This window comes from Bombus fervidus, chromosome 11 (assembly GCF_041682495.2).
Source record: "Bombus fervidus isolate BK054 chromosome 11, iyBomFerv1, whole genome shotgun sequence".
Classification (NCBI taxonomy): domain Eukaryota; kingdom Metazoa; phylum Arthropoda; class Insecta; order Hymenoptera; family Apidae; genus Bombus; species Bombus fervidus.
This window is the reverse complement of record NC_091527.1, coordinates 7,247,761-7,271,764: the sequence shown is the minus strand read 5'-3', so window position 1 is coordinate 7,271,764 and position 24,004 is coordinate 7,247,761. Positions and strand designations below refer to the sequence as shown.

Below are 24,004 nucleotides of genomic sequence, written 5' to 3'. Positions count from 1 at the left end.
ATTCTCCAAGCGACGTGGAAACGAGAATTCGAAACGGGAGGAAGAATCTTATTGCCTCGTCGTTCCAGTCCATTCCGCTCTTTAAATAGTTGCGTGACTCTGTTTCTTAATAACCTCGTGGAGTTTAAGTCAACGATGGTAAAGAGACGAGAGAGGCGATCGTCTGCTTTTCTGTATCAGATCGTATCAACTGATTGCTCGATGTAATACGAATAAGTTTTTGATTCTGTGACGTGTACATAGGTACATACATATGGATACGCGTGGCATTGTTCCAGCTTGACAATTTTCAATTTCACGAGACTCATCGGTGTTTAAATTGCTGGTCGATGCATCGTCGAAGGAGTGGCTCTACGACAGTCTGGCAGGAAAATAACTTAGAGCGGTTCGCGCTAAATAACCTTGCTCCATCCCCTTATCTCTAACTCGTGACACACCCTATGAATACAAAACGTCCCATCTGAAAAACAGTTCGCTCGGTGAGATCCAGTAGGAGCGGCTCTTTCCTCCTTTCTGGTGAAAGGACACGGTACACGAGGCAACAGGAAAATAGCGAGAAGAAGGGGAAAAAAGAGAAAGACAAGAATAAAGAAGAAGGAGGAGGAGGTGGAGGATGGGAAGGAATATCCCGCATACTGGATCGTCCAACGTGAATTATACGGGCACAGGACGTAACGTTTACGCGCATGCCTACGTAAATACATCGTACAATTACCCGTGCAGCTCGCCACATGCACCTGTTCTTTATTTACCTGCAGGTAAGCCGTTTTTTGTCGGCATGACATCCGATCGTAATCTACAGCATCCGGCGAATACACCGGGAGATCGTTTCTTTCGTGATCGTGTTTCTATCTCTATCCTTCCTTCTTCCCTTCTCTCGTTCGCGCTGTCACGCCAGCAAAGTGGAATCGTTATTCCACGAATCGCTTTATCGTCAGGGATAACCAATAATTTCCGTTTTCCTTCTATATGTTTGCCCGCAAAAGATTCAATCTCATCCCCGATTTCCATAATTTCGCCATAATGCGTTGAGTAATAGGCACGCTGTGCTCGATTCACGATGTCATCCGCAAAGATCGAGCACGTTCTTACGGTAAATGAAACGAGAACGAAAATTCTGTTCAGATTTTGGACAGTATCGTTTCGTAAATATAATTTAGAATCAGAGACTGTATTCTGGTTTTTCTTTTTTTTTTCAGGTTTAGTACAGATAATTCTTTGGAAACTACGCGTATGGCAGAGTATCCTGTCTCGTTTATTTCCATCAAGAACGGTAAATCAATAAATAGATCGTTTCGAGTTAATCTGAATTGCGATTTTCCCTAAAACTCGATGGAGAGCAGCCTTATTTTCGAATACCACGAACGAGCTCTTTCGCGTCGAAGCCCGCACCAATGGTCGATCAGCAATTTTCTGCAAACTTATGACGTTAACTGCCGCCTCGGAGAACCAGCTTGTTCGCAATCTTAGCTTTAACTAGGCTAAACTTTCCAACTTATTGAAAGTTTACCATTCGTTAAATGGCTCGTGCTAAGGTTCAGACATTTCGTCATTGGTCTCTTGGTTTAATTCAGATCTACCAAACTGTATGTAGGTGATTAATACATATGGATGGGAAATAAACAATCAAAAGTTATAAAAAAATGCTATGTAGCGTGTGTTTCAATGGTTGCGAGATTTTTTACGAATGGCAGAGAGCTGTTTGTCGATGAAACCAGAGAAACCGCGGTAATGAAAGGTAATGGATCCTCGTAAAAGAATGCGCGCCACGAGTGAGCAGTGAAGTTTTTGCAAATGGTAATATTCGAAGCCGAGTGCTACTCGCAGGTTTTTCGTTTCGAACCACGGTGCACGCACAAAAAACAAGAAACTCGATAACGAAGATGGATGCGTTTAGAACTAAATGGTGCAGGCACCGTTGCCCATCGAAAGTTGACCGATCGATTTTCGATTATCCTCGTCACGTCTATGAAACAAGATACAGGAACTTTTAAACCTGAATCACTGTATTAAAACTTGTCCATCTTACGAAGATTTCATAAGTTTTCTCGTAAAACTATCTTCCTTGAAATTATGTATAAACGAAGAAACTAATGGTTACTTCACGAATTGGATGATCTAACTGAAAGTTATCGAGAAAGCTGCCCCACGCAAGTAGACAACCGCGCCTTACACGCATCGATGCGCGTACTGGTTGCATGTACACAGGGGCGTTCAGAGGAATTTTCTTCGAAATTTGTATTATTTTAGCTACTAACCCCAAGTTCGTTGTTTCCAACTCTCGTTTTCCTTTAAATAGCCGAATATTCTGCAAGAATGCGTCGCGCACAGGCGATAAAGTTCCCTGATACATACGCCGAGAATGAACTCTACTTTATTCTACACAGTAAGTGTAAGCCACGCTGCATGCAAAGAAGTCGAGAGAAGTTTTTAATTCACTCTTTTCGCCTACGTCTGTTTTATTCTCGTTTAGAATCTCTTCTGAGATATGTGATACCTCAAACTCGGTAACATCCAGTTAGTTTTCTTGCGATTCAAGATCGTCGGACGCAAACAGCGTCTGATATCAAAAGCGAAAACTGCTCGGACAAAAGCTAAGCTAGTGAGTTCGCGGCAGTTTAGATAGAAATCCGTGGCGCGTTCTCGTCGAAAATGACGGTCACGGTGTGAAATTGTGGCCGACCTGGTGAGAAAAAAAGAGCATTACGGACACAAAGAGGATTTCGCGCGTTCCATGCCGTTTTACGTGGCTCGATAAGCGGAATGTGCGTCTGGAATTTTGCGCTACCGTTGTACACGTTTAATGGCACGAAAAGAAGAGCCGCATAAAGAGAGCAAACGATGGTATTTAATGGAGGAGACGCTACGAACGTAGTTGGAGCGTCCTGTGAAAACAAAAATAACCGCGAGGTGAACAAATCGCGATCTCGAATGGAACGGACACCTACAAAGGAGCTACGATTTATTTGCAAGCACGCGTGACAAATTTTGTGGAAAAGTTATCCTTCCTTTCTGCTATACGTAGCTGTGCACAGAGCTGAAAGCTACAGTCGGTGTTCCCTCTGTTATTCTTGAGTCAAGTTTCGATATTAATGTCGCCGGCGGTAAATTTCCTTGCGCTATACTACGGACGAATGATACGGAACGCGTAAACTACATTATCGTAATGAAATGGAGTAGCTGAAAGGAGACGGTTCTCTTTGAATTCAGGAACGTCGGGGAATTTGTTTTCGCCTGTTCACCATTTTTCACAAAGAATCGCTAGCGTCTGTCACCGGTGGCGCTTTCATAACCGGTAGAAAAAGTGTGGCCCCGTTTCCCTAGCAGGGAACTCGCAGGGACGTGGCATAACGACCAAGTAAAATTATTACGACCGTCTCCGATGGTATAAATAATAATGGAAGCTCGCTGCTTTAATTAAGAGAAATACATTTCACTCGCGTAATTGTCCGTATCCTACGAACCGTTTCGAAATAATAAACAGCAGCCCATGCTTGTGTATAATTATAACGACATTTAATACGTACGTAATTAGCGATACAGTTTATGCGCATAATTATCGATATTCCTCTGATGGATTTTCCATTCGCGATTCGGCAACGCGTTTAAAAATTTGGCGGAAACGCTTCTTCGTTTATTATATTGTATTTATGCTTGAAATCCGCTGTTAAAACTGTTATTTAAACTAATTAATCACATGTTCTTTATATCAAACATAGAATTAAAAATTTGTTAGTTCGTATGTTGTAGATTAGATGTAATTAGGAATTGCGATAATTTTCCCAGAATTTTAACAAGGTTTCATTAACGCTTCTCGATATAACGAAGAGCCGAGCTAACAAACAGTGCGAATTCTTCCTAGTGTGTAAATAGCAAGCAATCTCGAAAGCAACGCTGCATGAGCAGGAAAATCAACGGTCAACGTATAACGAGGAGAGTAAATAAAGCCTGTTCGAACGACTGTGCAACTTCCTCTGTCTTTCATCTTCTAGACACCCTCGAACGCTGTGCAGCTCCTACAACATCTTTACGACACCCCCGAGCATTTCCCACGTAACATTTCCACGATCGCTTTACGAATCGTTTTCTTCCGCTATTCCGCTTCTTGAATCATCGAAAGCATCGTCGTAGAACATACACCTTACTTTTATTCTTCGTTCGATTAATGAAATCAAACAACGTTGGATCATTCCGCGGCGAATCAATTTTTTAACGTCGACGTCAGTATTTTGTTTTCAAATATAATCTATGCACAATTAAGGAGGGTTTGAATTAACAAACTAATTAATTAATACACCGGCATTGGATGCAATATGAACAATATTAAAAGCGTAATTTGTAAATGAATATTACGATAATAATGATTAATTTCCACGTATATAGCAACCGATGATATTGACAGGGAAAAAGAAAAGAAAGAGAACAGAACTGAGAAACGTAAGTACGAATACTAAATAAATAGAATTATTAGAATAGAATTTATTCTCATGATAGAAATGAAGTTCCCTGGGAAAATTGATGAAACTGTTGCCCCTAGCAACACAGAAGGGAACAAGGAAAGGGAATCAGAATGGAGGTGGTATTATTACCGTCGATTCAACGTCGCGGTCCGATCGTGACTGTGTCTGTCTAGACGCCATCTCGTCAGCTTCCCAGGGGAGCTGCTCAATATTTATCCGTCCATCGTCTTGGAATACGGTGAAATTCTCACGAAGACCGTCTCTCGTCGTCGAATCGTCGAAAACGTGAGATCAAGCGGAACGATCGACGTCCGTCCTCGTGACGAGATCGGTGGCGAGCAACGCGTCGCGTTCCTATACCTTTTGCAAATGTTTGCGGCCTGTGTCGACGACCAAACACGATTAATAGGATGCAGCAAGGGAGAGCGTAATGTTTCTGTTTGGAAAGTACGAAACATCGGTGCGTCCCGTCGTGGGAAATAGTACGGAAATTGTAAATGTTTGCTTAATATCGGAATCGAGGCACGGCAGAGGATCAACGAATAGGGAGATTCTGTCGGCGTTATTCGACGCGGGCGTAAATATTTGTCCGTACGTTACATCGGCTTTTTACGCTTGTAACACCGCCGCCCAGCCCGAGCACGGAAACGCCTGTGCAAATTTCCAGCCGTTCACTCCACTAACCTATAATCCGTACAAAAGAGAGAACGCTTACGAGCTGATCCGATCGAAATAAAAACATCGATAATTCGTTGTTATCGCAGCACCGCAGCAAATAATCTCTCGAGGAATTAAACGCGATGAGAATTTTCCAGCTGCATTTTTCGGGAGTATTTTACAATTAATCGCGAACGCGGTTTGTTAAAAATACAAAGCGCCACGAGAGAGGTCATCGTCGTCGGGAAAACGAATAGATGCCGCGAATTCGAACACGTTTCGATTTCTTTCGCTTCCGTTCTTGTCCGTGACCAAGTCCTAAATGTAAATTTCGACCGCGTCGTGACATCCTGGCTACGAGTCGAGAGTCGAAAGACAGAAGAGGATGAAAGAGGTGCGAGGGTATGAGACGATGTTAACGGGATTTAACGTTGGCGCCACGTGCCCGGAAATAATTCAACCACTTTCGAGCCGACAACCGGTGCTCGTACAAATCCGCATACGTCATTTCGACGCTTTCACGATGCCGTGCGTGCACGCGTGAATACAGCTACGCAATGATCCAGTCTATGCACCGGCTTGCACATCAGCTCGCCTATGATATACGATACAATGTCACGAGGTATGCAGCTACTGTTGGTACTGTTGCCAGTCCCAGGGGCATACTAGTTTCGCTCCTGTCGCTGCTATGACCGTAGATTAGCACTCAGACTAAAGTGCACTGTGCGTGCGAACAACACGCGTGACCGTCTGCGATGCATCTAACAAGTGGCGTAATTGGAAATATCTACAAACGATCGGAGATCTTAATGAAAAATTAAATAATCCTTCCTAGGGTATGTACGTGCGTACTTTCGAACAATGTTCAAAGTTATGAAAATCCTGGTATTTCTCGTTTGTTCCTGTATTAAGCACGTTTCACACCACTTGTTTACGTGGCAACTTAACTACTTAACGCGCGCGAGAAGGTGCTAATTATTTCGTTCGAAGCAACGACGCGTATATCTGTCGCGTATATCTGCCGGTTTTTGCAATCAGCCTCGGCGGAACACGCGAATGTTAGGGAATAACTTCCGACTTCCGTTGCACGTGACGCGAGCGTATTATCACCGGCACATAACTCTGCATCTCCGTGCATGCGAGGAGCGGCCGGCTTTTACCAGAAATTCCAGTACACGCGGTACAGATAAGCGTGATAATTCACCGTCGTCGGTACGAATCCTCTTTTCCCTTTTTTCCTCTGTTCGCTACGCCTGACGAAACCAGGAATTGCACGTAAACCGTGAATATTGCGCCGGTGCACCACCGCCAGACAAATGATATCCCCGCTACGATTTTTCTCCTGTTATTTGACCGTACTGCAAACGTCCGGAATAGTTTGGCCGGGATCATTTAAATTGGGCAAACGTACCAAAAATACGAGCTGAAAAGTCATCTGATCGAAAGATATTTAAAAGATTCTAATCGAAGTATAGTGATATATAACAAATTCTATAGGATGTTACGAGGAGTCGAATTTCAAGCTGAAAAATGTAATTTTTCGCAAGATAAGAAGTTCCAAATAAAGGAAAATAGAGTTGAAATATACGAAAGTCCATTGCTATAAACGTATATTACTATAGCGTATATTATTAGAGCCCGTATATATTTATAGGCAAATTCATGGAAAACAGTTCGGATCTGGTAATTACTTTTCATCCTTGCTGGAAAGAGAGCTTATTATTTTTGTAATATCTTCGCTCCATCGTACACGCAGTCTGTTGCATCTCAAAAGGTCGTTTTCACGCACGTTCTCCCAAAACCAAACCAATTTTACGTAGCAATTTCCGAACGTTTCAACGTGACCTATTTCCATGGACACGGCGAAATGAAACGTAAACTCGGCTCGATTTCGCCGGGCCCTTCCGACAATCCCGTATGCCGATCATCGTTATTTAATGGAAATATGTGGCAAAACGAGGCGTATCAGGTCCCGCAAAGGCTTCTGATGAACAGCTGCTAGAGTATTACGTTCTCATAGCAGCACCACGTTAATATTATCATGGAAATGCATGTTAGCCGTTACGGTGACGAGCTTGCGATTCGCACACACCCTACAGAAACACGCAATTTACCGTTGACCCAGCGAGCGTCATGATATTCCCGCCAGTGAAATTGTCAAATAATCATCGACAATGCATGCAGAATGTTGTTCGCGCAGCTGTATCTTGCATCTTGCATTCTTCCACTCGTTAAAAAAATACTCTCGGAATAATGGGAAGCGATTCCAGCCGTATATTACGTTGCATTGTGCATGCACGGTTATTGTAGATTTTATTAGCAAGAAACTTCAACGAACAGAGAATTTCCAGATGCTGAAGATCGAGATTGCCTAGTTGATACAGAAACTATTAACTTGAAGCGATTGCTGGGATGATTACGGAATGATAAATGTCGGAACGTTAGTCTGTTAAACATTGCAGTCCAAAAAAGGTGTATCAAGTGTTGTCGATCGTTCCAATCGATCGAACAATCAAGATACCCGATAGCATGCCTCTCTGAACTGCGAATTCTATACAACAGTTGTTTTATTTGCACGCTGAAATTCAGATAATATGTTCCCTTAAACGGAAATATTATGAACTTTGAAACGTTTGGTAGTTTGGAGAAGCCATTTTCTGGACAACGGTATCGCATCATTGTGGCAATTTTGATCGTGTTAAGCGACACAGGAATTTTTCAGAAGCCTCGTATCCTGTTCCCCCGGCTTTCCTTCAATCTTCCTTGGATATCCTCTATCAAGATTACCGGACCCTAAGTTTCGCAGGGGATGAGAGCACCTTTTTCTTGACATCGATGCGAACGCTTCTGACAACTGATTGATAGTGTATCGAAATAATCTTCGGCAGGAAATTACCTAGAGGCGAATAAATCGAACGCTGAGGCCCCGTTGACATTTATTAGTATCACCTACATCCCTCCTCGATATCGAGAAATTTTCTTTTACCTAGAAACACAGCACCCTGAAGGTTCTTCGAAATATACCGTCGGTTCGTAAACGACACGTGCAGCCCGGAGAAAATTTCACCTTAAGGATAGCACGCGACTATTTTATGAAATTTCGCCAATTAAATATGTATTCATCATGGGAATCCTCGTAAAGCTTTCGTCGAGGAAGCTCATAGAGAGGTCTACCTCGAAGTAATTTCGCCCGATACGAATGGCAATAAAACACTTAGTTTCAATTGTGATTGGTCACGAACGACGAACTCGTGTTTGCGGTTGGGCTAATTACAGAAACTAATTAATTTTACTCGAAGCTGTCGCTTCCAACAACCCTATAAAGTGTCGTGAGTAAACTCTACAACGCGGATATTAACCGGAAACGCTGTTGATCGAGACAAAAAAAAAAAAAAAATATTTCTTGTGCCAAGTATTTTTATGAATCGGCGATTTTAACGTACGTTCGATCAAGAAGATCGACAAGTTGCCTCGAGCTGGGATACAATTTCGATGGAAATTCCGTGCTCGTTTGGTGTCTTCAATTAGGCTAGAGGAAAGTGGAGTCGCGACGTGACTCGATGGAAGCCAGAAAGTCGACATAAACCATGTCGGTTGCCAGTGTTGTTGCTTCGTAACAGGAGAGTCCAAGACGAAAGAAAGAGAGAGACAGAGCTGTGGTAGAGACAGAGTTTCAAGCAGCACGAGCCACGAGCTAATTAAGTCTGGTCGAAACCACTGCCGCGGAAGCTTTATTAAGCTGCCGCCGGATGCTTGCTCGTAAATTCTACGAGCAAGCACGTTCCAATTTCCGAATTGGTTCGCGATGCGGCGCTTCGCGGATCAACGACGACTCGCAGGATATGCAACTGGTGTAAAGCCCTTTGCGTGATCACGACACCCCAACACCGATCCTTCGAGACTCATCGATCTCGAGAATCTTCAAGGAAAGAATCAAGAACTTTCGAAATTTCGTCTGCTTTTCTTTTTATTATTAGTCGAAAGTACTGTTCTTCAACGCTCTCTTTCTACGTCTGCAGTTCTTATTTTGAAAGTGCACTGCAACGTGAAAACGTAGAAATCATAAAAATGGAACTGATAAGGAACGGCCAGGATGGATGAAGAAACAAAACTTTTATTCCTCGAGGTCGAGCCGTACTTTGGCTAAAATGTTGGTGACATAAAAAAGAGAAGGAGGACAGAAGAATAATAAAGCAGGGGTTTAGTAAGAAAAAGGTTTATGGTAGCATTAGGCCACCGCAGAATCCCTTTTTCGTTTCCCGCAAATTTCATAGCTATCCATCAATCCGTTCAAATAGATTGGGATAGATGACCAAAACCCAATTTCCAAGGTTCGTGACCGAAGATTCGTTAGATTCCACTAAACTAGAACGTAACGCACGAAATATTTCGTATGATGAAACGGAGATTTCATGATTAAATTTTTGAAGAACCACGACGTGAATGTCAGTTTCTTTGGAGGCAATAGATAGACGAGTATGTACAGTTAGGTATATCTTTCGACTCCATATCATTTGTCCAACGGATCTTTAAATCTTTCTTCCATCGACTCCGGCTCCAGAATTTCCATAATACAGTAATACAAACTACTATCTTCTACGACCGAGAATCATCGTATCGAATCGACCAGTGAGAATACAAATAGAAATAAAGATACCTCTTGCTGAAATTGTATCTCCAAATTTGAAAAAATTAGAATCTGTTCTTACGTCTCGCTGCACGTCCATTCGAATTTTCTATAAATCGATCTTGTCATGATTTTAATCTCGTATTATCTAGACTATATATTACCACGATGGAAGCGCGCAGATAAGCTAGTAATTTGAAATGTCCTGTTATTAGTAATATATAGTCTAAATGTAATGGGTTTCTGCCCGTAAATAAATAAATAAATAAACAACAATTTATAGAGCTATGCCTTGGACAGTCGGTCGATCCTTTTTTAGCGCGATAACGTCGACGTCCTGCGGATTTTATGATTTACCGACACGCCCTAAATACGGTTCGCAATCTCCGTCATTGAGAAAAAAGCATCGGGGCCATAACAATGTTCAGCGAACGTGAAAAGCGCGAGAAAACCGAGGGAACGCGAAAAAAACTCGAGTCGAAAACGCGTGAAAGCAAAAGGACGAGACCAACGTGTCGTTAGCGCGATAACGATCGTAAAAACGTGGCGAATAACAGGACAGCCTGTTTTCCGAGATACTTTTGTTAGGCTACCAACTTTCTCTATCGTCGTTCAGGAATTTAAGCGCATTCCCAAAAATTTCTGCGATCGTCGAACCGTCTCAAATCGTAACTACTTCCACTCTTAACGTTGCTATCGTCGTTGCATTCGAAATTCCAGTGCTTAATTCGATATTCTATTTGTCAGGGAAGCTTTTTCTCAAGTAATTGCACTGTTTACGCGTGGAGCATATTCCTTTAAAGGTTTCGTCAGCATTCACACGCAACAGCAACAGACGGGCTGCTTTTATTTCGCGGTTTATGACATACTATGAAGATTAATGGTGGCCATTGTTTGCACCACGAGAGAGTTACCTCCTTGGTTTCTTCGGAAAAACGAGTAGAACAGAGGCAGCAGGCGAGAGTGAAAGATAGGATGTTAAGCTTAACTTTCTGGTCCCACAGTAGTGTAAAGAATGCGACAAACGACCTTTCGAGCAGCTGCACGTATATCTTACGGTCTCGAAGATTAAAGGACTTTCAAACAGGTTATTTCGATGACGTATATATCTACAATCTCTGTCGTTCTTTTCTCATTTTTTTTCTTTTTTTTTTTTTAAACAGGGTCGAATTTCATGCGATTTTTATGCAATTTTGGAAAGCAATGGTCGATCGAAACTTAAAAAAGAACACGGTTGCGAAAAAATGTTGCCACGGTAAATAAATCAAACGGAAGCTGTCATTCGTGAGTTTCATAAATCAGCGATCTTTCAGACCTGGGAGCGCATCGGTGACGTAGAAAAACGGTAAATGGTACGAACGATGAAACCAAACGCTTCCGCGAATTTCCGACGCTACCTGTAAATCAACCTCTCTTTCTCGTTTCTATATAAGCTCTTGTCTACCAGAAACAGGTTTTTAATTTGCACATGTACGAAGTACTTGAGTACTAGGATACCTGCTGATCCTGTATGAAACATGACAATTTGCCTGGATTCATGCAAAAATCGAATTGATTTACGAAGAACTGACTGAAGCTAAGATATACGATAAAGATATATAATAAGTTGACAGAAATTGTTAGCGAGAATTATGGAGGAAAAAATGAATTAACGATTCGCAACGTCCTAATCTAAATCTTTAAAACAGAACAGACAGTGTCACGTATCTTCCACGAATCGTTTGTTTTACAAGTAAGGCAACACAGTTTACCGATTTTCGTTGGCGTAATTATTGAGAAAATGCAAAACTGTAAAAAATGTCACTGTAAAGGATGGGATAAAGTTAGGCGGAAAGTTGAGCGATAAAATTCATCCTCTGAAAAGATTCTACTCGAGAGATTCTGCTGGGGGCACTCGCAGCCACTAGCCAATCTCCCAGCTTATTCTCGCGATAAATACTAATTAACTCTATGCCCTACTCCGCCATACAATTCCCCAACCGCCAGATAAGAATTTTCCTTATTCCCTTCTTATAGACTCTTTATTCCCGGCTGCTTTCGCCGGGTCGCTGCGGGGGAAATTTAAGGTAGCGCAAAATCGCGTACCCGCGCTTTTATTTCTGTCACTTTAATCCTCTTAAACCTCGGATAAATTAGAAACGAGAGATACACCGACTAAAAGCAGTATTTGCACATCTACTTTTCCTGTAATAATCTTTCCCAGGGAAGGAACATATCGGCGTAAGTTTTGCTTACCAACACTTTACAAACGGGATCCTCGGAACATTTATTTCTCTTGCTTTTAAATCTCGCTAGTCATACTGTAAATTATATTTCATTCGCATCATATAAACGTAGACATAGTGTAAGTTCTCCAATAAATAGGACAACGAATAAGCATCGTAATACTTGTGGACGACGATTATAATACTTACGAAAATGAGAATATTTTTCAATTAACGAAAATTACAATTAAGCGGAGTAAGATCGTCTAATACTTGTTACGTCCTCGAGTAAGTAGATTGCACCGAACCCCGCGAGTTTACCTAACTGCACGCGACCCGGCCGCAAAGTCCGTGTTCTAATAAACTTCGGAACGGAGCAAGTGTGCAGCCAAGTGTGCCAGCTGCACACAGACCGAGCTGGAATACACGAGGGACGAGCGCCACTTCAGGAAATTGCGAACCCTTTTTAAACTGGCTCTTTCATCGTCGCCGCGTTTTCCTTCTGATCCATTATCCTCCATGCATTATTCATTATTAAACAACTGCTTACTCCGTTCGGATAAAACGAAACGGCGCGGCGACTTGAAAAAACGAGGAGCGCAGTGACGACGGGGCAACTGGAGCCGAGCCACGAGAAAATATGTCGTCCTGCTCCCTTCTGCTCACCTTCCTATCTCCTCTCGCTCCTTCTGGTATAACGGATCGCCGCCGCCTTGAATTTAGATGAATTTGCGGTGTTTTCGGGCGGTCCTCGCATCTTTGGAAATTATTTAGAGCCTCGCACAGCCTGTTCGCCCAATGGAATATCCTTGTAACACGCATACGTACGCGTTCGTGGCACGAGATTTAAGAATCGTCGTTATGTAAAGCCTCCAAGCCAAATTCACTGTCCGTTTGTCTTCCTTGGCGCGCTTCTTCATCGCCAAAATGGAGTTTTGATCGTCGTGAATGCGTAGATTCTTTTCCTGGTTGCGTAAATCCTTTCTATTCGAAAGAAACTTATTTCCAGATCGAGCTGTTAGACATCGTAGCTTGCATATGGCATGACGAAGAGGTAATGCGACAGATGTTCCGAACTGCGTCATTCGTTTTCGTGCAATTCAACTATTAATCCGCTTCTTTTTATCCACCGTAATTTCCCTTAATGTGTTTGAGTTTAGACGTTCTTTGGATATTAGATTAAAGGGATTGCAGTAAAGTTTGAAAACACGATAAATGTTTTTCGCTCGCTGTACTATCCAGGACCTGGTGGTTAAGATATCCTGCAACATCGTGGAAAGTTGAAAGTTTCTCGATGAACTCCTTTCTGAAAGAATAAGGAACCGTTTGGGCCGCATCGCAAGTTGCTGCTAAACTCCTGAGAACTCTAGTCCCTGCCGATGGGGTATTTAATTTTCCGGCGGACGAGCGGACTATCCCTTCTCGTTTCCAACGGAACGTCAGCTCGCTCGATGAAAACCGATGCCGGAGGCATTGAAATCGTTCGACGACTCCCTTCGCGTAATCAGCCGAAGTTCAATAAAAGCACGGGCTGCCGGCGGCCGTCCCATGCAAAGTGGCCTGTTGTTTCGCGTGGACGCGTCCCTGGAAAATTTCGATCGAGTTCGCCGCGTGTTGCATACTCGAGACACGCTCCGCGCTTCGTTGCGGAAAATTTCATTTTCCACCGAGCAAAGCCCCCGGCCTTCTTCGTCCCCTTGGTCGCTGCTGCCGTGCAACGATCGCCTTAAAATATCGAAAAGCGGATCGCGGAAACATAAGTGGAAGGTGAAACGAGCTACCGAGTCGCATCATCTCGCTCTCGTCTCTTCTTCGATCGTTCATCCATCGACTGTTCGCGTTCTCGTCCTTTACGACGCCAACTTGCACCAACATAGCTAAGGAAAGTATTCGAACGTTTTTCGCAGCCTTTTATGAATGCATTATACGTTATTCGAAACATTTTGAAATTTCATTAACACCGTTACGAGGCTCGACTATCGCGATTTTATACGGGTAAAGTTTGAAACAAATCCAAAAGCGTAGATAGAAACTACAAAATATTTAATGGAGGTATATATCTCGCGGAGATCGTAAAAGTGTTTGAACAGTCAATCATCCGTTATATTAAGGTTTCGTACTATGTATTAAATTTTTACTAAATTTATGTTTACTGCGAATAACTTGTGCATATATTTTCTGGATGGTTTTAAATTTTACCGGTATGATCATGATAGCCGTGTTTCATTACCGTGCTAACGAGATTCTAAAATGTTTCCTATATAGTTTTCTATGGTGAGTGTTCAAATAACTTTCTACCACTATACGCTACCCTTCGAAAGTAGCCCAACTCTCACGCTTTCATGCAAAACTCTGGCCGAAGACTGCCGCGAAATACGTCCCTCGGTGTAAAGTAAGAGAGCAGCGTGTACAAAGAACTCCCAAGAAACTTCGTTCCGTTCGATGCACTTGGTATCGTGAAAATCGGTTTAGAATTTCGTCGACTTCGCTGTTATCGATCCGCCTTACTTCCGGCCGTGGAAGCGCGCGCGATACAACGTCACAATCCGACTTGTAAAAGGTATTTAGATCGCTACTCTGGCAATTTAAATATTCCTACGTTCACGACGTTATCTCTTAAATCGGAATTCGAGCAACGGAGCCGTGGTTTCAGCAAGACTTTTTAATGAAACACGTTCCGAGAGCCGAAGGAGACCACCGAGAATAAACCCTCGAGAGACCCTTGATCGACGAGTTGGAAACGAGACGGACACCATATGGCGATTTCAGCCACGCACGTCCCCTCCTGAAAGGCTGGGCATTTTTTGGGGGATCGGCCGTCTCACGAGGAGGAAATCAACATCGCGTCAAACACGTGGCTAAGTTGATAATCTCGTTCTAAACGGTCGACAAACCCTGAAGCTTCTTACGAAAGTCTAATAAATTTAACCTGTTAAGGGTCAGCGGCGACGGGTTAACGTAACATTCTATTTGTAATTTCTTTTGAATCGATGACAAAGTGGATAGTTTATCAAAATGAGATTGTAGAATCGAAGCGAAACGAAAAATAGCGACGAAGGAAATACCGAGTGAATTCTTGGAATTCGATAATGTATCGAAGAATACGAGTTCGATGATCGATTGAAATATCAAGAAGTTGGACCACGAACAATACACGTATATCGTTTATTGATAAATTGGAAAAAGCAACTTTGGGGTAGATCTATAGATCGTGGGACGCATACGTGTAGCGAATAAAATTTCTTAAAAAATGGCTAGAGGGTTAGCCGCTAAAACGCACACGGTATCGTTGCAAAGAGTACAATACTCGGAACCGAGAACGAGTTATATCGTGAGCGAAATTTCGAACGTTTCGGAAGCTGGAGAAAAATTTCTCCAGTTAGATCCACCCGAAGAAAAAGGGACAAGTCTAGAGAGAAAGGGGGAATTCACTGTTCAGCCGATCGCGAATGTTGCACGAAAATTTGCTATACTTGCATATACCTGCCGATAAAAGATTCCAGCTAACGCTGAGCTTGCTTCTGTCTTTTCTTATCCCGTTTATGAATACCACCGATTTTATTGTCCCCTTTCTGACCCGCTTCGCTTTCGGAAACTGCAACAACGAAACGTCATGAATTTATGATTTCGTGTGAACGAAACTAAGTCACGCTGGTGATTACATCGGTAAACTAAATATTCTTTGCACGTGACAGCTTCGATGGGAATTGGATTTCGATGTTAACGAAAGTAATTACGTAAATGTACGTCCAATAATTGAATTTTCAACGAGACCTGAAAATATTATAACCTAAATCCGGAATCGACGAGAGTGAAACCACTGTTGATACGATGAATATCGTAATTAAATTTAACGATGATGATGAAATCCTTGAAGAAACGTTCCGTTCTAAAAGCTTTGGCAAACGATGATTTCTGATAATTTTAATGAAATTCGGGTTACTTGAAGGTCGTCAGACCTTGTGTCGAGAATCACGCGAAAAGTATTCGGAATCGTTTCGAAGTCATTCGACCTTGTTTCAAGGACGGACTATGTTATTCGAATATCATTCGAGTTGGTGCAGAACACACTGATGTGCACGATAACTTATACGTTACATCGCGAAAGGGATTTCCAACGCAGGTTAACAATAAAGTTATTCACGAGGCAAGCCAGAAAACTATTCAAAGGAATCTAGCTATATCAACGTGGATAATCCTGCATAGCTATTGGGGTTACGATCACAGGATGTCAAAGTCGAGGATACGCTTCGTAACGTAGTTCCTATATCTCAGCCGCCGCCGCCGCCGTCACAAACGCGCTCTCGTTTCTCGTAAGACCGATGCAAAAACGCTGTTATACGTTGAACTGGTTTCCAGAGATACACTGTCTTCCGATCTTCGTCTTCCTTTCGCCAGCCTCTGCCCTTCCCACCACTATACAACGAAGATGTAGCGAAACCACAGGTACTCGAAGAAGGAAGGAAAAAGAAGAAAGAAGCAGAGTGAGACGAGCAAATGGAAGAAAAGAGAGTGTAAGAGGGGACAGAGTCGTGAGAGATGAGGATAGAAATGCATGGTGCTCGACATTCCACGGACGTCCTTCTTCCATCTTCGATATCTCTGAACTGCCTACTTTCCTTCTTATCCCAATTTTCCGCTTCTTTACAATCTATTTTACGAGAAATTATAGGCAGCTGTAGAAGCGTAGAGAAATTTAGGTTTCTCGCTTCATCGAAAGTCTAGAATCTTCATCCTCTCTCTGGTAGATAGTGGAAGAAGGAAAGGATTACAAGTACATTGTAGCAGCAGAAGCGAAAAGAAGGGGGAAATGCGAAGTTTCTAATTATCGATCAGGATTATCGCTAACAAAGTTTCGCAGGAATTAAAGTTACAGAACCAGGTCGGATTTATAACTGTCCCGTGTAATTAGCGTTTATGTAACTTTATCTCGGCTGTCAGATCCGAGAACGCGTCCTTTGCGTGCCAGCCAAGTTTCAGCTGATACGGGAACCTTCGGAGATCCGCCGGTATCTCGGAATGTCTGAAATTCGAAATAACGCCGGTGGAATGACGACGAAATTTCCAAAGGCAACACGGAGATCGCTGTGCAACGTACAGCAAAGTCGAGTGATTTATTAGAAACCGGAAAGCCACAAAGTCTCACAAAAGCCAGGAAAATCGTATAGGTCTACGATAAACGTGCTGTTTAATCCTCGCAAGATTTCAATGCTCAAGCCGAATATACATCTAGCGTATACAGAGATACGGCGACATTTACCTACGTTCCCCATCAAACGGATTTCTATAATCATCCAGGATCTGTTTCGTACCAGTTCCAACTTGCCCCGCTCGATCCCTTCGTATAGATTCACCTTGATTGCTAGTGGATGAAGAGTTATCCAACGATCAGGAATATACTTACCGGGAAGCCATAATTTCCACGAATATCCGAAATTGTGTCGACCATGATCGTGTCGATCGGATCGTGGGCAAAGCTCGAAGTCACGTGGCATTTGGCCGCAACAAGCACCGCGTAATACAAGGCAGGCTAACCATAGGAACAGCCTAGCGAGGCTTTGGATACACCGTAAACACAGATGTTCGCGGAGGGGTTACCTGGTGGCCAGAGAATTACCTATAGATCCCTCTATGTCTCGGCTAAGTCGTGTTCGATCATTGACGAACAACTGCAAGATAGTTAGAGGGAGATGTTGAGGGGAGAAAACGTGAAAACTCGAATCGAAGAGCAGCTGTTTGCTATGTAATTCCCTAAAGCCGAACGTACCCCCTAAAGAATGTTACGAATAACGTTTGATTCAGCGTGGAAGAAAAGGAACGGTATTTACAACATGGACGCAGGCAACCGCCAATAACAAACACCTTGACAATTTTTGAGCGATGAAATCGTATTTCATAAGAAGACTCGTTATTTCCTGGCATAGAAGAACGATCGATTCTGGTGTCTACCTTGTCCCAACACAGGCTTGCAGGCATATCGCCGACGAGCAACCGGCAGAATTGTTGTCACTGCTCGGTTTATGACTCTAATAAACTATAGGAAACTGATATAACTCGACGATGGTCGTTTGTACTTTCATGTACGGACCGGCTATCGACGATCAGACAATTTATACCCTGGCTGTTCGTTACCCAGTCCGTACACGCGCCAACTCATAAGTCTTCTTCGTCCACAGAAATCGATACATCGTCGGGCAATACGAGAAGATCGTGTGTCTTAATATCGTAATATCGTGCAACAACGCCGTGTAATTCGCTACGGATCGATCGTTACGGAACACGTCAAACGTCGAGGGTAGTCAAACATCGAGAAGTCACCGGTTTTACAAGTTTGCGCAACGTTTCGTCGCTTTCTCTCCCAATGATCGCTGTTATAATTTTTCGTATTCCGTCATTTTCTATTCTCTTCGCGGAAACACCGTATCGAAGGAACTCTCGTGGACTGTTTTGTCACGGCATCGGGGGCTTTCCCATTGAAATCCAATGAACCGTCGCTTCGCTTCGAGACGTTCACTGTGCATCCGAGCTCCGAGCCCACTCCAGGCACAGTGCAGGTGTCATCCCTTTGTCCCGGCCAGTCGATTTCTAAATAAGTCCGTGCCCTTTACCCCGAAGAGCTCTCCCGTTCGATTGCGCCACTCCGTTCTATCGTTCCTGCATCGGCAGAATGAGAAGCGACGCCAATTTTTATTGTTTGATAATTCATTATTTCGTACGAACTATAATACGTTCAACTTTTCATCGGACAAGAAATACATAATTCATGATTCCTCCATTTGCCGTTCCGTGAAAAGTCGTGAGAAAAGTTAACTAATAGGTATTAAAAATATTATAACTCAAACATCCCACGCAATTCACCCAATCCATTGTTTTGTTTTCCGAGAAAGTTCGGCGATTATTAATGCGCATATATTTGATGTTGAATTATACTATTTAGGTTTCTACGCCATCGACTTGTGCAGCCTGTTTTAATATATATATCGAGTGGCTTATTTAAAAGTTCATCTGGCGTATCAGCTAGTAACAACGTTTTAATTATTTCATCGAGGGGAAACACGGGACTCTCGAAGCAGTAGATTCTAGTACAGACGTTTTATGCGAGAGAACGGTGCCCGTAACATCTTCTTCCTTCGTTTTTCAGGCTTTTCCTTACCGTCATTCAAAATACAATCGTTATATATCCGAGCACGAGAAGCTTCCTCCATCGAGAAGGGGAAACGAGTTGAAAAATAAAGTATGATAAATTTCGCGAGAACAAGGGCACGCGCGTTTGTATAACGCGAAAGGGATTAAAGGTTTCCAGGGAAAATATAAATTTGATAATAGAACGTTTTATCGAGAGTTCAGCCGAATAATTTTAATTTTCTCCAATTGATCCGGGATAACGGGCGAAATATTTAAAGGGATTATCTATTATGTACGGTTAATGGCCTGGACGAGATTTTTTGTCCCGTGAAACATAAAATGTTTCAGTCACGAGCAATTTATAATGAATTTCGCGTGGCATATTTCAACGTCCCTCTGAAATTCTACAGAGCCTTCAAAGTGAGAGTAATTTTGAAAGAAATTATAATGCCAAATATAAAAAGAAAGAAAGTGAAAATCATTTAGGATAATCCATACGCATGATAGCATCGATCAAAATTCCGGAGGTTCGTTAATCATCGAAATTTTATAAACATAAAATAATAAACGAAGCATTGTATGATGTAAGAGGTAATCGTTCGAAACGCACAGGTCCTCAACTTTCCATACCTGCTTCTCCTTTCACCCACGAAGAACGCCTCAATCCTCAACCGTGAATTCTTTCACGCTTCATTGGCATTCGATGTTTCACCTCCGAATGCCTGTCGACTCGCGATATTTGCGCTTCGCATTAGCACTCATATTCGCATGAAATTAGATACACCGCTTTAGCTACACGGCAAAGGATTTCAGATAATACAACGCTATGTTTAGAATTCTCGCAAGTTCGATAGACTATGATTTAGTTATTCCCAATTGTTCGATCGAATGTGTATCGTGCAGGAAAACGAGGTAAACCGCGGTATTTCGATTAAACGATCAATCCGTATTTTCATCATGGAATAATAGTATCCTGTATGCTTTTTATAGTCATATCCCCGTCACCAATTAATTTGTACCGGGAATACGCGTGCACCTGCATACATAATTTTGGCGCAATGCATCAAAATCAAGCGAAGATTAATCGAGACGCACACTGTCAGAGACAGCAGCTGGTTTATGTATAGCACGTATCCTACCCCGATCGATAGTTTGTAGATCGATTTGTGTACGTTCGTCGCGATTCTGTAAGTCGTGAAAGCTTTTCCGGACTCGAAACAACGAATCAGCGTCCTGTCCCTGTGTGCAGTTGCAAACACGGTTTGTAAGGGCGTATGCACAATTTACAAAATATCGACGTTCGAAGCGAGAGCTCTGTGTGAAACGTGTACTATTCGCGAGCTAGTTTCGTTGGGTAGATTTTTGGGAAAAATAGCTCAAAACGATACAGGACGAACTTTACAGACCACTGCAATCATTTCTATACCTTTACCGTGACCCATTGTTCGATTGAACGAAATTTTTCAAAAACAGTCGTATGAAACTTGGATCGAACAAATCGAATCGCGGGTACAACATCTGATCGATCTTTTCCTTCGTCGAACCAAGATTTTACAAACGAAAAACAAAAAACTTACAGTTAATTCCATAAACATCTGCATCGAGACTCTCTTTGCTTCTCACATTGTCAGAATTACCATTTAAAAATACCTGTTTCATTGATATAGGTTATCCAGATATTTTAAGGATATCAGTGCATTATGAATTCTATATTAATTTGGGTAATTCCATGTCCTACGATGATTACAATTATAAACGTATCTAATATCTATACATAGGACATTACAGGATACAAATATGAGATTAATCAACGTAACGTCAAAGTAATATAACGGAACGTAAATGTTATAACAAATTCAGTGATGCGCCGATACTTTTTGTAGCCATTGTAAATAAGCAAATTCCCCAAAGAGTCGATTCCATTTCCGAATCGCGCAACCGTGAAATTATTGAAAGCAAGGTTTTCCATTTATCGTAGATTGACACAACGTAGCTGCGGTTAGTCAAATTCTCATCGAACGTACCTATATCCGTGCGATATCCGGCGTGCCCTGCGAATCGTCCTCGACTGGCAACAATCTAAACTCGCGGCGCGCATTACAGATACCGCGTGGGAATCATAGCAGAATTAATCGAGTCATAATTCGTACGGGGGTTGCCGGTGTGTATCGTCGTCTGGTCGCGAACAATGCAGCTGCATTCGAACCCCCAGATATGCATAGCTGGACGTAGCCAGCCTCATCGATATGTAAGCGTGCATGGACACGCGCGTACGTGCAGAAATGCATACGCACGCCGTCGTTGACGGGCGTACACGAACGTTTCCACGCATACGGACGCGCGTCGATGTTCTCCAGCCGCCTCCTCGATCAGGAAAATTTACGAGCAAACGGTCACCCGACCTAATCCACGGCTCGAATATGACGAGCAGCCCCGTCGAGTTTACGTTCGCCGCGATATTTCCTCGTGAATTCGATCGACACACCCCTACCCGCAGACTACTTTCTCTCCCCGATGCGATGCCACCGTCGGGACCATTTATCGTCAATTTCGCGCCATTACCGCTCTACCCCCAGCCACCGCTCGTCTTGTCATTTAATTTCCCAAATCACTGTCTCCTGAAAATTTTCTCTTCGAGGTAACCAGGAATTTTCCCGTCGTCTGGCAATTTTCGTATAAATTCGATCAACCTGTTCTGTCTATTTTTTAGAGAAGCTTCTCTAGAGGCAAGCGAAGGAAAGAGGAGCTTAAGGCTCTTTCGTTTTCGTATTATGTTTTTCGCAGAAAATTTCCCCCGCCTTAGACGAAGTATAGCCGTAAAGAATGTATTTACGAATAATCCTACGTATAAACATAAGGCTGTCTAAATAGGCTTATGTATATTCGCGTCTCGAAGCAGAATTAAGCAAAGTAACGTGACTCTGAGCTCGCGGCTCGAATTGCTCGCCATTAGTTCCATGAAAATACATCCTGGTCTTTCCCTTTCTTCGCTGCGACGATATATACGCGCTTTTAATCACTGTTTTTATCCACTGTCTGAACAGTCCTGAATTTACTGCGATCCGCATTGTCCGTAAATCACTCGCTTACTTCGAATAATGGTAAAAGAAGGCGTTAAATGTGACTTCCGTCTGAACGACACGCGGGAGAACGAAATTATGGCTGACGAGAACGAGAAATCGCTACCAGTAATGGCCGAGATTCTTTGTAACGGACCGATAAAAGAATACGAAGGCATTTTATCGGACGTTTGGCGATGACAGCACCGCGGGAGTTAATTGAGCTCGCGTATATACGGAATCTACGTTCGCTTATTACGTCCCGTGGCTAACGTCCTGAAAAATCTCTTATTAATCTGTCCCATTAACGCCTACCACTGTGAATGCTGCCTTAATGCGCCGTAAAATCCACGAGGTACGGTCGGTCCATGATTCGTTACGTCACGCGAAATTTCAACAGGCCCGGAGAAACATAAAATTACGCGAGCATATATACGAGGTGGCGAATAACCTCGTGCGACAGAGCATTATGTCAAAAGGTGAAATTTCGTCTGATTCTCCATGAAAAACGATTTACAACGGCGGACAAGTTGTTCGCTGAATAGAGGCGGGTGAAAATTAATTTACAGTGTCCTTGAGCAGGTCGCCGACGAGAAAAAAAGTAGCTCGGAGCCGAAACCTCGTTAAGGGCGAGCCTCGCGTTTTCTCTTCTCCGAGACGTACTAGCGCGCGTGCTACAATTTATTGCATCTTTCTTGCGCGTTAAAGCGTACTATGAACCGCATATCTAATGCTTGGTTCCCAGCACGGCTGAATCATAAATCGTACGGTCCTCTCCGTTCCTCTCGCGTCTTTCATGCACCACCAGTTTCTTACGCGGAGTCGTGTCTCGAGATCGTGCACCTTGAAGAGTAACCACGAGCAACGACTTCCACGGTCGCGATACGTACTACACCCTTCTGAACGATAATTTCCGTTATTCTTAGTTTCGCTTGTTTGGGGATGCGATATTCGCGCACACGCCCGTTCATAAGCATTAGGATAGTTTTGGAAAATAAGGTAAGCCTCAAGCAGGTAGATATTATTGGGAAATTATCAAAATCTTGAATTATTATCTCGTTCAAAATTTCAGATTGAGATACTGCGGCTCGTGAAAACATGTACAGAAATATATGAAAATATTGCCAGTTTTAATAGCTGCAAGTAATTTTGATTTCTTTTTTTTACATTTAATCACCTTATAAGAGACTTTCAAAAGACTTATACATTCGGATCTAATAAGTTATTTTCATATTATCATATTAAAAGGATACTTTTAATCACAAAGTGGTATCAGAAAACCAACGAAAATATCTTTACATGTAAACGAGATTGTATGTACACGATCATTAAAATCGTACTCGTTCCTTTCATACGGTTCATTAATGTTCCAAGCAAGATTTAATCGCGGTTAATTATTTTCTAGCGACATTTCCCAGTCGATAACGTGCAGCTTCCGAGGACCGAATTACCGCAAAGGGATCCGCTTATTCGTGCAGGTTTTACGTAATTAGAGACAGAGAGAAGTCCAGAAACTCGCAACTATGTATTTTCTATTATATGGCGGTTTGCCAACCGTAACGCGGTCTGTTTACGGGATTCGGTCGAAATCGTGCGAGGCGAAATTTGTGAAGTTCGAAATCGGCGTTGCACGCCAGATTACACCGGTCAGCTAGTCGGCGCAAACGGAACACCGTTCGAAACGAGTAAAAGAGGCTTTGCCCGTAATGACCGTTCCGCGTATACGCGATCGAGATAAAGAGCGAATCGAACATATCTCGGTTAATTCCGACTTGTAATTATTGGAAGAACCACTGACTCAGCACGCGGAACACAATATATACAACCGATGCGAAATGGTAAATGTAATTATTGGTTTGCTGTCAACCGTAT

General features: G+C 42.7%; 1 protein-coding gene across 6 annotated transcripts in view; it reads right to left on the bottom strand.

The window, feature by feature from the left end:
• The window catches only part of LOC139992478 (uncharacterized), a 164,415-nt gene that overhangs the window by 125,489 nt on the left and 14,922 nt on the right, over positions 1-24,004 (bottom strand). The window lies entirely within an intron of this gene.